At 36.9% G+C, this 14,659-nt stretch overlaps 1 protein-coding gene across 1 annotated transcript in view; it reads right to left on the minus strand.

Annotated features, from left to right (window-relative positions):
- The window catches only part of RYR2 (ryanodine receptor 2), a 416,925-nt gene that overhangs the window by 270,581 nt on the left and 131,685 nt on the right, over positions 1-14,659 (minus strand).

Consider the following 14,659-nt stretch of genomic DNA (forward strand, 5'->3'; position numbering starts at 1 on the left):
CTTTTATTTCTAAATCTAAACACTTAGACTAAATGCATAAGTAGAAGTATAGAATTAAATACAGTATTGGCAACAGTTACCTGTTTTGAACCCTCTTAAATGTAAACCTACCACCACTACAGAAATAAACCAAGCAGGATATTGCACCCACCACTGATGGAAATGCTAAAGAATTATTTTTACATAAAAAAAAAGAAAATATTCTTCCAGTAATTAAATCATCTCCATGTCCCTTCCCAGGGACCCACATTGCAGCTGTCAATTTTTTCATTCCAGAAAATTCATTACATTCTGAAATTCTGGGTTTGATCCACTAGAAAGAAATCAAACAGGAAACCTGGGTCTGACCATATGTACTGGCATGAAAAAATTCAACGACCATGTATTCTGAGTAAAAGTGTATCTAGGCCCTGGTGTTCCCAATTTGAAACAACCTGTGTGAAGATCAGAGATAGAAGGGTGTTGGAGTCAATGCCTTTTTCAAAATGCAGAGGAAAGCTTTTAAACCAGCAGGATAATATAAGTATTTATTCTGAGCTGTTATTAAAAAAAAAAAAAAAAAAAAAAAACAGTGACTGCACAAGAAACATGTGCTTTGTTTATATAAAATTCTTTGCAATTTCCTTCATTTAAGCAAATTAAAGCTTTTTATTTAAGCAACCCACAAGGCAAAATGAAAATTATTGAAATGATATGGAATAAATCCAAATCTTAAAAATTTTGAATCCTTATTTAGAACAAGGAAAACCTCATGATGACAGAATTAGTCATTAAGTGAAAGAAATCAGGGAAAGAATAAAGGATTCTGGGAGGAATAGGAGGGGAGGTTGTCCCACGGTCTGAAACCATCCCACCATGATTCTACACAAATATTTGCACAATACTCCAGCCATTTCTGTAGAGGAAATGATTCTCAAAATATTTCCATAGCAATGTAATATCTACTCACCTACTGATTTCACTATTAATGTGCAATTTCTTAATTTCTTGTAGACCAAGTTTGCTGGAGGGCAGCATTTACCTAAAATCAGCAATGATGCAGCCTTACAAGCTGCTTAGAATAGGAGGCCACAACAGGTAAAAAGGGTTTAACAAGACCTCTTGCTCCCCACAAGTACTTTTTTCACATTGAACACAGCTTCAGATGACTAAAAATGAGAGCTTCTTCCTGATACCAGCCAATAGCCAGCTGGAAAATACAGGAAGACTTGTTCTCTTAATACTACTATGATCAATTACATGAAAATCTAAAGAAAAAAAAAAAAAAATCTTGATAAAGTGGGTTGACCTTGGCTAGATGCTAGGTGCCCCCCAAACTGCTCTACCATTCCCACATCTCAGCTAGACAGGGGAGAGAAAGTGAGATGGAAAACAAGGAGAGATAACATGCACACAAGCAAAGGAAAAACCAAAAGATTTTATTTACTATTCCCCATCATCAGGAAATGTCTGGCCATTTCCCCAGAAGCAGGGCTTCAGCACACATCATGGTATCTCCAAAAGGCAAATGTTATAAATAACAAATGCCTCCAATTTCTCCATTTCATAGCTTTTATATATGAGCCGACATCATTTGGTATGGAGTATTTCTTTAGTAAATTTGGATCCTAGGTGTGTCCTACACTGAGATCTTTCCCACGTCAGCCCACAGAGCAGAGGTGGAATGTTGGAGAGACAGTGCTGATGCTGTGCCAGTGCTGCTCAGCAGTAGCCAAAACACTGGTGTGTGTTATCAACACCAATGCAAAGCACAGCACTGTGAGGAAAACAAACTCCATCTCAGCCAGACCTAATACTCTTGATGACAAAACACTCAGATTAATGCATCTTAAGGCAACTAAATAGACAGCAGATGGAAAAAAGAGCCCTTTTGGTCAGTAATTCAGCCCACCTAAAATCTGAGCACTCTGCTTGTGGCTATACAGAGAGCTTAGGATATCCAGGCTCTAAATCTGGCATTCAGTTTTGTGAGATGAATGCCAACTAGAGTCCAGAAAACCCAAGCACTGGTGAAAACAGAGTGTGGAAACAGACTGAATCACTTCAGAACTTGTGAAGTAACCCTGGAACAGAGCTAGAAAGCTTGTGAGACAAGATTAGTCAGGCAAAACTAAACAACTGATGCTTGGAATACTAACACTGGGAAATTAAATCTTCAGCAACATCAGGGAACTTGAAAATGCTGCAAGCAGTAAAGACTACAAAGCTTCAGAGAGTAAGCCAAGAAGTTTTATATGTTCTTCTTGCTCATAGAAGTATGCATTTTATTTTAAAATCCTGATGCAAAAACAGATAGAATTTCCTTTCCAAAGTTACAGCATCCAGGCCTAGAACCCTTGAATTCTTCTACCAAAGAAAACAAAAAATGCTAACTCTTCTGCAATTACTGTGCTCTTGGGTTTCTGTTTCCAGTGGCTGGAACCAAAGTAGCATTTAACTGCTTAGAATTTAAAGATGCAAAGTAAATCAATTCACTGAGATGAGGCATTGAGCTATATTCCCTCACTCTGCTCCTATTACATAAGAGCAATACAAAAGGGTGAATTCAAACAGCCTAAAACCTCTTTCTTTATCTCACTGTAGCCTACACACCAGGTTACATTAGAACAATAAACAGGAAATTGAATCTCTCAAGACATTATATATTCTACACATATTCATGTCTTTGTATTTACTTTTAAATCACTATTGACTTTCTGTGAAATTCACTACCAGACAGAAAATGCTGCAAAAATTCAGCCATGGAGATTAGTATGATTGATGACTACCTACTCCCAGATAACGATGGCCACCGTGACAGAAAAAAAAAAAAAAAAAAAAAAAAAAAAAAAAAAGTTTTAAAAAAGTAACAAAAAAAACCTTCTTTTATTATCTTGATCAGCAGCTACCTCCTATTTTGTGCCAGGCCAAAAAAAAACAAAACAATACAAAAATATTGCATCTAAACTATAGGTTTCCTAAAGTTGGTTTGAACTAAAAGCTGCATCACATGTAATTATGCTCTATATAAATATCACATAAAATTCAGAATTTGAATAAAGCAGCTGGCCAAATAAAAAACAGAAGTATGTCTTATTCAGTTGAGAACACAAAAATATTTTACTATCAACATTAAAAAGACTGGAATATTTAGTTATGATGAAAAATATTTGTGCCAGCACCATGCTAAATGATCCCAATTTTGCTAATATTGACCTGTTGGAAGGCAGAATTAGAAACCCTTCAAATATACATCATTATTAATATTTCTGACACTACATTTATGTTATCAGTTTCCTTGCAATGTAAAACTTCACAAAAATGAAAAACAGACCCAGCAGTAAAAATTAATCAAAAATAAACAATATTGATTATCTGTTTCCAGATTTACACGTAAAACAAACATTTATATTTATGGCTTAGGCAATACTTCCATTACAAATGCCTACTTTCAAGCACTTCCAGTGTTTTGGAAAATAAATTGCACAGAAAGACAAAATTTATCGATTTCTCCTTTAGCCTAGTGATGATTTCTCTTCCCCCATTCTCCTCCTCCTTATCTGCATAGGACATAGAAGAAATAATAAAAATCTTCCTGGTTATTTTAGAGCAAGATAAGTGGAGGAGGGAGGCATTTTTTACAGGTTAAGGATCGTGACTAAGCTTTTTCTGTTATTGTATGGTACAAGGAATGTGAATCATCCTTGTCACTTGAGAAGGAAGCTCACAGATAAAGAATAAGACAGACAGCCGAGTGGGAAGAAAAGATGGATCAGCAGAGGAATCATGCTAAGAAAACTCCTCTGACATCATTAAATCCAGTTCTTAAAACAGAACCACTTATCAAGCTGAGAATTGCTCACTTTTGGAGAGTGACAGTGAAGCAAGACCACACCATAGAAAAGTAAACTCTTAGGGGATAAAAATCAGTAATCAGTTTAGAAGTTGAATTGGGAATAGATTGATAATTAAAGTAGAAAATGGGTAAGCAATACATTTTGTAGAAAACTGCAGCTAGTTGTTTAATGTCAGTTATTCAAAATGCTTGGAGGTACACCAAGTGCTTTGTCATAGTCTTAATGAGACAAAAAACAAAACAAAACAAAAAAAAAAACCCAAAAAAACCAAAAAGCAGCCCCAAGAAACAGCACTCCTCCAGCAAATGCCAGACTGTCCAACCACCCACAGGTGAGACACCAAACCACCAGAACAGCATTCTTGTGGCAGAAGAAACAGTGTGCTGTCCCTGCTTTCCAAAATATTTTACTGTAACTTCTGCTATTTATTCATTGTCTCAAGATTTTGTATTTGCCACATAATGCTCCACTCTCATTGAAAGGATTAGTATGAAATGAAAATTAGAGAAGCCAGACAGAAGTCCTTTCTCCACAGCCTACCTTTGGTCCTTCAAGACTATAACCCCAAAACAAACTAGAGTCACTGTGATATTTCTAAATTCTTTTTTTTTTTTTTTTTTTTAATTCGGTATGTTTTATGTTCAAGAAGACCAGTTTGATTCTGATGTTAAAAATTAATAAATAGCATTAATTAAATTAAATTGTTGGAATCCACGGGAAGTATAATACCAAATATTTAACTTCCTTACCTTCATCATAAATTTCTGTAGATCCATGAGAAGGGGGAAAAAAAGAGAAAATGTGAAATGAACATTTGCTTTCAGGTGCATAAAAATGGGATTTGTTTCCCCTGAAAAAGTGAGTGGGAAACACTCACTAGAAACCACATTTAAAAGGAACATTTATCATTGCAATTAACATAATTATAGCTTGTGCTAGAAAGCAAAACAGCTACTCTGAACAAGGCTTTATCCTTTTGTTGTTGTTGTTGCAATAGTTTTCTCAGATTTTTCTTCACTTGAAATAATACAGCACATGAAACACCTATTGCTTAAAGGTTAAACACAGTACAGGTAAAACAGGAGCCATGCCTGATCATCTTAAACAACTTGTTCTGACGAGGTTCTAACAAGTACAATGTGAGTTGTTAAATCCTGCACTCAAAGTGCAGTGCTGAAGAGCAACACCACAACTGTAGTAGCATATTATCTGCATATGCAAAATAAATTAAGAAAATTTAAATATTAGTAAGGCTTCATGCGCTGGTTTAAAAAAAATGAAGTGCCACATGGCTGATGCCAGAAGATTATGGAAATTTTTAGGTAAATTTTCATGAAGGTTGCTCAAAAAAAAAAGAGAAAGATATGTTACATTAAGTGATTTGCTTTTCTTTGTCAGAGATTTATGGCCACCTTTGCCCTTTTGTCCTCATCAATTCATGTTTTGATATCACAAAGGTTGAAACTGAGGACTGAAGCTTGTCTCTATCCCAAAAGATATTCTAACTGGAGAGCTTCCAAGCAAGGCTGGCTGCTTTCATTTCATACGTGCTTTTTTAAAGAGAAGTATCTGTTCTCAAAGATGTACAAGGTGTTCTAGCTAAAATAAAAAAAAAATCCCTATAATCTAATCATCTTAAAATGTTCAAAGACTTCCCTCCTTTTCTTCTTTAGGTCTATTTGGTTGTTATCAGAATAGCTTTGCAGTTGTCACACTGAAATTTTGCTGCTTTTATTGGGTAGCTCCAGAAACTAACCAGGAATATTTGCTGAGCTTTCTACAGTGGGATGTGTGTAAATTCATTACTACATAAACAATTTATGCATATGATTAACTCAAACGAATCCTTTCCTTTCACTTGCCAACATGTTTTCAGTTTATCAAGGACTATAGATTGACCAAAAAACTTCTGTCTCTTCCAGCTCTCATTCATATATAAAATTTTATTTTGAGAATTACATGACCCCACTGCTTTTCCATATTACAAGTACATTAAACAACAGTCCTGTAAAACCTTCTGGTTCTCTTCTTGATAATTTAAGCAGCTTCTTGTGCTGGATTCTTTGAAAAACCAGATTTAATAATTCTTTCTCCTCAACTGATGCACTAAACAAACTATTGTAAATGAGAGAGAAAAAATTTAACCTATTTGGATCAGTCATATCATGTGCTTTAGAGCTACTTCAGTTCCTAAATAATTTTTAAGATAGTTTACACATCATTCTTAGAGCTAGAACGTGCTATGAAAAGACTCCCTCAAGAAAACATGAAAGACAACAGTGGGTGAGGGAGGTTTGAGCACATACTTATTTATCTATCTATTGCTTTAAAAAGCCACCATACTCTGAAATGTAATTGTTGCAAAAGTCTTTTCATGGCAAATACTTAAACATATGTTATATGTTACACAAATGCATATGTTACACATATGTTACACAAATGCAAAGTGAATGCCCTGTGAAAGTTCAGGCCAAGCCTTAGTAGTCACATATCATGACTTGTGAGGGCCACAGCTGCAAGCAAATGGCCAGCACAGAGTGTTCTGGACACTCCTGTCATACTGCTCTGCAAGAACATTCTCCAAGGTTTTTTAAAAAAATCTCTCCTTAGCTAAAGGAGAATGCTTGATTTGAAAAACATTAGTTCTCAGATTCAGGAAAAAAAAGGAATGAAAGAAAAAAAAACCAGCAGAAATTATGTACTTCACATATGCAACAGGCTGTTACACAAGAAATTTCTCCAACTCATTCTCTGCAGAGGGAAAAACTTCCTGCTCCTGAACACTTGTTCTCTGTGTCTCAGGACAATTGTGCACATGAGTTTCTGGACTAACATTAACAATTCAGAATGCATATATGAAAATTAAACAGAGAGAACAGACATATAATTTCAAATTTCTTAAAGTCATTCTAACTTCCTGTCCTGGCTTTTTTCTGGGCCAGAGTTAATTTTCTTCCTATGGCTGGTGCAGTGCTGTGTCTTGAATTTAGGATGAGAACAGCGTCACTAACATATATTCTAGTTCTAGTTGTGCTAAGCAGTGTTTATACTAAATCAAGGACTTTTCAGGTTCTCTTACCACCCTGCCAGGGAGTAGGCTGGAGGGCACAAGAAGCTGGGAGGAGACATAGTGGGAACAGCCAGCCCAAGCTGTCCAATGGGATATTCCAACTACACAGAGCCAGGCTTTGTATACAAACTGGGAGAAAGCTGGCCTGGAGCTGTGCTCAGGAACTGGTTGAGCATCAGTTGGTGAGTGGTGAGCAATTGCATTGTGCATCACTTACTTTGACTATTCTAATTCTTTCTGCATTGTGATTTATTATTATTTTGTTTTCTGTCCTATTAAGCTGTCTTTACCTCAACCCACAAATTTTACCTTTTTTTTCTTTCAGTTCTTGCCCTAATCCTATTGGAGGTTGGGGAGGCAGTGAGCTAGCAGTGTGGTGTTTAACTGCCTGCAGATTTGAACCCCATCAGTCCTTTCTGGAGTCCAAATTGGGGCACAAAGTGTTGAGATAACAATCAATCAATCTGACTAGAGCTTAAAAAAATTATTTATAAGCATTCATTTTGTTAGTTTATTAGTCTCTGGGACCAATGCTGATTTATTTGTTCTCAGTGTCCATGTATATGTAGAATCATAGAATGTTTTGGGTTGTAGGGAATCTTTAAAGATCATCCAGTCCAAACCCCCATAATGAGCAGGGACATCTTCTACTAGAAGAGGTTGCTCAGAGCTCCATCCAATCTCACCATGAATGTTTCCAGGGATGGGCATCCACCACCTCTTTGGGCAACCTGTTCCAGCATCTTACCATAAAAAAACAACTAATATGGAATGATCCTTTTTCAGATTAAAGCCACCACCCCCATTCTATCACAAGAGGCCTTTATAAAAAGGCCATCTTTCTTACAGCTGCTGTACATGTTCTCAGAGTTGAATTATGTAACATCTTACTTGTGGTACATGCTGCCTGTTGTGCTGCTTGCCACCTCTGGGGGCTGGATTAAGGCCATGATTTTGCTGTATTTTGTGACACTCCACTAGGATAGGATAAAATTGAGGGTGTGAGACTAACCTGGAGTTCGTACTCAGCATTGCCACCACTTCTGTATTCCAGGAACTGGAAACTATTAATAATTACACCTTTTACCTTTACTTCAAGGAGAGCCAATCTATGGGGGAGATACCTTCTGCCATGTTCCCCTTCTCCAGGCTAATTACAACAGCACTTGAAAATTCTGAATATCTTCAGGATGCTCAAACCAGCATGTTCCTATTGCTAGGGCTCCTGAATGTGTTTTGGGTCATGTTTATGGTTAAACAACTATTTAAGAATACCACCCACAGATCTGTGCTGAGCTGGATAGTGATGAGTGGGATAGTGGGTGTGTGGGATAGAAGAGGCAGGTGCCTAGGACAGTGGAGACCTCCAACATTTTGGAATCACACCTCTGAACAAGTGCAGAATCCTGAGAAACCAGTGAAATATATAGAAAAAGTATTCTGTCATCCTGGCAATTCCAGAAAGACACAAATCACATGCTTGGGCCTGACCCAGGCCTATCGAGCCCTGTCCAACATCATCCAGTGCCCTCGAGGGGCAGAGAAGGTCTCTGGGTCTGATGGCAAAATGACAGGCTCTGCAGCCACCCCAGCCCTGGCACAGGCACTGAACCAAAGCACCAGTGTCAGTCCTCTCAGCACACAACAAGAAATACTGGAAGCAAAAGTGAGGCCATTTAGTGAGGGATGCAGGAGCATCTTCTAAAGAGGAATCAGGAGGAAAAAGTGGACAAGGCAGATACTCCAAAGCAGGGCCATCACAAGAACAGGAGGAAGAGAGGCAGACACTGGTAAGGGAGAAAAAAGAGCAAAAACTCACAAATGAGGTGCCAACCTGTAGATCTCTTTCCCTGATTGAGCTGTGACAAAAGATTTCAGCTGCTGTCTAGTGTCTAGGTAAGTCCATTGTCACCTTGCTGCTCCTATGTTGGGAAAATGGGAGCAGGAGCCCAGAATTAGAGGGTTAGGAAATGAAACAGCTGGGATTCCTTTCTAGGTAACAAAGCATTGACAAAGTGGTTGGGAAAGGGGTACAAGTCCTTGAGCTCTGAAGGTGACTTCTGTCAGATGTGAAAGAAAGGTATTCCCTTGAGAAAGATATTATATGTCGCCTCAGCAAGTGGACCACCATGGAGAAAGGTATCAAGTACATGAGGAAATAAACTGTGCTGGAGGGGGAGGAATTGGCCAACTCCAGTAACATGAAGAGAATCTTTCTTCTTCATCATCTCAGCTGTGGAAAAACTGATCCAGCGCAACAGAGATCCTGCTCCCCATCTGCATGGACCAGTATCTCCACTATTAGGAGTAAGCTTTCCTCTGCTCAAAGAGAGGACACATATGAGCACACACCACCCTGTGGTTTGACCTGAGTGACCACAGAGAGGAGATGAGGAACCAATCTGGAAAATCTACCTCAGTCCTAGAGGTACAAATATGTCAGTTGCAAGAAAAAATAATCAAAAATGGGATTCTTCCAGGAAAACTGCTGGTCCAGTTTCCTGTGGGCAGTTCCTCAGAGCAGAAGGGCTGATTTTACTCTTGATTTAAGGGACTTCTGACTCATATTTACAAGAAGTGAGTAGTCAAAACTATTGCTAGGACTGCAAGGGCCTTGCCCACAGAAAGATGGATGAAAGGGACAATTGGGCTCTACTATGTGGATCCAATGGTCTGGCCCATCAGACCCATAGTAGTAACAGGCTCCAGTAGACACCAATGTACAGCTGTAATACCTTCAATTTCCATTGGTATTTCTGGAGTGACAGGGGATCCCAACAACTGACTGCACTGGAGGTCAAGGTCAGCCTGACTAGGAATGAGTAGCAAAAGCACTCCATTGTGACTGGGGCGAGGGGGGCGAGTAAGCAGTAAGTACAGCAAATACTGTACAGGTGAGACCAATGCAAATGTGATGACTAAATACTTTGAAAATACCACTTTTTCCTTCATTTGTTAAAGAAATCAGTGTCTTCTCATTTTTAATGTTGTTTCTCTAGTGTCCAATTTTTTCAGAAGTTGACCTGAGAGGTAGGACTGGTAATTGAATGTAACCAACAACAGGATGACTATCCTCTGATGATATTCCTCTGATTAAGTCTTCAGTTGCATATGCTATGTGACCTTTTGGGGACAAATACTTATGTGAGTGCTTAGCATCAAACAAATATCCTCGTGGAGGAACTAAACTGAGCATTCAGCAGCCAGAATACCTGACTGGCTAGGAACAGGACCTGAAAAAGGAAAAGCAATAAAAAAACCTTTGCAGAATTTCAAATCATTACATTTGAAGAACATAACACCTGTCATTCTATTTGTCTTCCTAATTATTTCCTCATTCTCAAAATAAAGCAAATAATTGACATTTAAAACCTACTGGAGGGTTATCTGAGGACACTAAGGATGTCTTTTTAATGTAAATATTTACAGCTGTTTGAAGCCATTATATTCCTTGGCTCCTTGGACAGCTTTCACTTACTATTCTAATTTTCCATAATTTCACCTTAATTCTTGGGCTTCCTGGCTAGATGCAAAGAGAAAAATATTTTTATTTTATTTGGAAATTTTAACAGGAAAGTTGGCAAAAATCCTTCAATTTAGAGATCATCTCCTGATTACATCTTTTGTACAATTCTTATAGCATTCTATTTGTTTGTGTAGAAATATTAGATCTTTACACTAACCTATCCCACAAGTATTGAAAACAAGCAAACTGCCTTAATTCACAGAAATTACTATTGCTACATAGAACACAGCTTGAAATTCTCAGATCTATAATTGGGACTGAAGAAGAAACACCAAAGAAACCCCAGCATACATTTGGAAATGCCTCTATTTGACTGAGATAAGTTTTAATCACTTTAATCATCTTAACAGATTTCTTTTGAAATTAGACAGTGTACTTAGAAAATGTTTGCATTAGTTTTTTTTTGCTGATGTGAATTAGACTTGGGCTTCAATTAGCATTGCTAGACTTTGCAATACACTAATGATGGAATTACTGATATGGTTGAAACTATCACTGTAGGTGTGGCATTTTAATAGCATTTCCATAGTCACTCCATTTTGATATGCCTGTTCAGTTTAACATCATACAGTATTATCTCACATTTTCCTTCAAGACATGTATTAGAATGGAGTTCTCAGTATATAAAATTGAGTTAACACTGCTCATATGACTCCCTACACTGAGCCACCTCTGCAGTCTATATTACATCTAAAATTCGAATGCAAATTCTTCATATTGGGGAATTAAATATTTGTGCACAAATAGCATATTTTCTGAAAGAAATATGAAAAATAAATATATGTTTAAGCAAATTAACTGTGTGAGCAAGAAATTATAAGAAAAAGGTTCTCCTTATATAATTCATGTAATGCTTGAAAATCATACTGATTATAAAGTACTAATGTGCAATTAAGTACTTTAATAGCACTGAAGATGTATTATTTGAATCATTTCCCTTGATTAAGTTTTTTTTTGGCTCACCCCAGCCTCTACCAGAGCCCAAGGTTGTTTCCTCTAGTCAAATTCCATTTGTTTTATTTATCCAGCCCACACTATCAAAGCGAGAATTTATTCATTACTTCTCAGCTCAGAAGTCTCTGTAGCGAAAGCAATTCTTTTGAAAAGTGTCTAAAGTATCTTCCTTACTCTGCAAGTTTTTTTTTCTCCAAAGAAATTGAAAATTGGCTTTACTAGTGGCATAAAACTGAGCTAACATAGTGAATACTCAAGGGGAAGAGAAAAAATTTACTATTACCCTCAGTGGAAGAGGTTTCTCTGTCTCAAAAATTGAAGACAACCCTACAATGTTTTAATTAGCATAGCTTTGCCATCAGCCAGGGTAAGCATGAAAATTCTTGTACATTGCACTCTGAATTTAAGAAACAATACACTTAATTTCCTTTCGGGTAAAAAGATCTTCAGAGTAAGCCCTCCTGAAAACAATAATTCCGGATGTCTCTTAATGCCAAATTTTCAAAATAACTTACCAACTAGATGTAGTCAAATGTGTAAAAAAGGCCAAATCATTGCATCACCAGAGATACCCAAGAAAATTTCATACCCTTACAATGAAACCTGTTGCAGAGCTAAGCAGTTATCCTGAAAGTCAAGGCAGACACTCAGGTGTTTTTATGAGTACATTAGTCCTGTTGTGTCCAAGCACACACCACCTCCCTTGAGATCACAAATTTGCAAGCACACTGCTAATTCACAGAAGCAGGGACTTTAAGATTATTGCCCTTATTTCGTAAATATATTAGAAGAGAAAAAAAATATCAGGGAGATTAAAGGAATTCCTTTCAGTATGTGTTATTCAGTTGCATTTTAATTCATTACTGTCATTTTCTCTATAAAGAAAATACATTCAGGGTCTTCTGAATTGTGGTTCAAATTTAATAAATCCCTTTGATCAAATACTGGGGGCTTCCCACCTTGGTAGTTTTATAAAAAGCAGAAAAGCCATTTTCAGATATGAAACAGGAACCAGGATGCCTTACTTCCACTAGGGTTTACATTGGACAAGATATCTTTAATCTGCTGGATTCTGCACTGAAGCAGACCTACAAGCCTTCACACTCACACCTGCTCAGAGACAAAAGGATGAAGCCAAGAGTTCAACAAGTATCTTAAAGCCACTTAATTTGTACCAGCTTCAACTGCCAGCACATCCCTTCAGTGGAATAAAGATTTTGGAACAACATCACAAAAAGAATTATAGTCATTTGACAGAAGTACACAGGAACTGGAGTAATTTCTTCTAAAACTTTTGTTAGTACACTTTACAGGCTAGAACAGCTCAGAAGTGAATTACTTTATCTTATCCTTTGAACAGCATGAAACTGCTCACAGCAAGGTTCAGCTAGTAATTTGCTCATTAATTTGACATGAAGCTTCCCTATGGGCTTGGGCTTTAAGGTTTCCACAGATAGATACAACCAAACACACTTGCATTAACCTTGAGTGTTCTATACTGGAAAATGGCTTATCAAGAAATACATGGGCTAGAGTGAGGTGTCTGCCTCAGTGACCATGCAGCAATACAGCAGCCAGCTTTCTACTGCATTAATTCACTGCACCTCCAGCCCCCCATAAGACCTCTGGTACCACTCTGGAATTACAGAGGGAATTAAAAGCTCCTTTGTAGACCAGACTGGAGCTTCATCTGAGAGAGAATAATTTTATGCATGAAGTACAGCCAGTGTGCACTCCATCCCCATCATAGAGGTTGTCTGGATTATAGAATCAGTCTATTAGCAAGTTTAAAGGAAAAGTCTTAACCCAATGTAACTTGGAATGACACACTTAGCTTTGCTCTCATGGGAACCAGTTCTTTTTAAAATGGTTTAAAGACACATTTTGATGAAGCAGTCTTTCTGAAACAAGATTTTGATGCTACTAAATTCTGAATTAAAACAAAAAAAACAAAAACAAAAAAACAAACCCAAACAGCAACAACCAAAAAAAAAAAAAAAAAAGCCAAAACAGAAGATCTGATTTTTATTTATGCAAGTAGTACTATATTTGTTCCATGAACAGATTATGAATGCTTCAGTCAAAAATAAGCCACCTCAGTGTCACCAATAAACTTCTGGCATATAATATTTCACACATTGTGCACTATGAGGACAGGTGCCTGTATAGCACTGAACATGCTTTTTATTGCTGTTTTTTCTCTTTATAACAAAATTACTCATAGGAATAAAAAAAAACAATCTAAAGATGTATAACCAAGCTTTCTTAATCATAATTAAAAATTGGACAATGTGAAAAGATAACCTGACCATCTGTATGTCCCAAAACACTTAAAATCAAATGTATAACAATTCCTGGTTGTCATAAACACCAGATCCATAGAATGTGGATAATGCTGTCATACTCACACAATTAGCAAATATTAATACTTAACTGTTATTGTTATTAGTTAATTTATTGTTTAATAAATATTATAAACATCTACCTAGATGTGCAATATGACACAGATATTTTTGAGTACAGTAGAAACGGTGTTGAAAAGCTTAAGCCACTATTTAAACAATGTACTTACCTACAGGAATCTCAGGCAAACTCTAACTTGAGTCACTACTTACTATAAAGATGTAATATTCAAGATTAAAATTCTGTAATTTCTGGCTGAAATAAAATGACATCAGTGCTACAGTTATGTTATTGGCCATATTTCAGAGGACACCTGGGGGTGTCTCTGGTCATGTGCAGCCCAAACTAAGTATTAAGAAACCAAGGAGACCTATTTATTATAGTCCAAACTTTCAGAGAGGTCTCTAATATTTTCAAGGTGAACAAACAATTCTACACACATTTTATGATCACTAACTCATACATAACAATAGTGTTAGAGATTACATTGAAGAAAAACATACATAAACATGTCCCACAGAGGGGAGTTATATCAGATGCCCAAACAAATATGTATGGTATACACAGACACATTAGGAAAGGCCTTAACAATACATTAAGCAGAGAACTGTGCTTTATTTGCTAAGATCTAGGAAATATTAGTTTTATTCTTTAGCAGCTGTTCTCTACCTCTAAATACGTTTTGTATAGTTGCAGCTACACACAGCATCACACATTATTTATCAGTATTAACCATCTTACTGTCATGCAGTTTAGGGTTACAGTGTCTATGCTGGAAAAGACAGGGTGGGTTACAGAATGGAGTTATAACATTAGACAGCAGGGCTCAAAACTGAAAGGCAATAATCATACATTTATGTTACATGATTC

Source organism: Oenanthe melanoleuca, chromosome 3 (assembly GCF_029582105.1).
Source record: "Oenanthe melanoleuca isolate GR-GAL-2019-014 chromosome 3, OMel1.0, whole genome shotgun sequence".
Lineage (NCBI taxonomy): Eukaryota > Metazoa > Chordata > Aves > Passeriformes > Muscicapidae > Oenanthe > Oenanthe melanoleuca.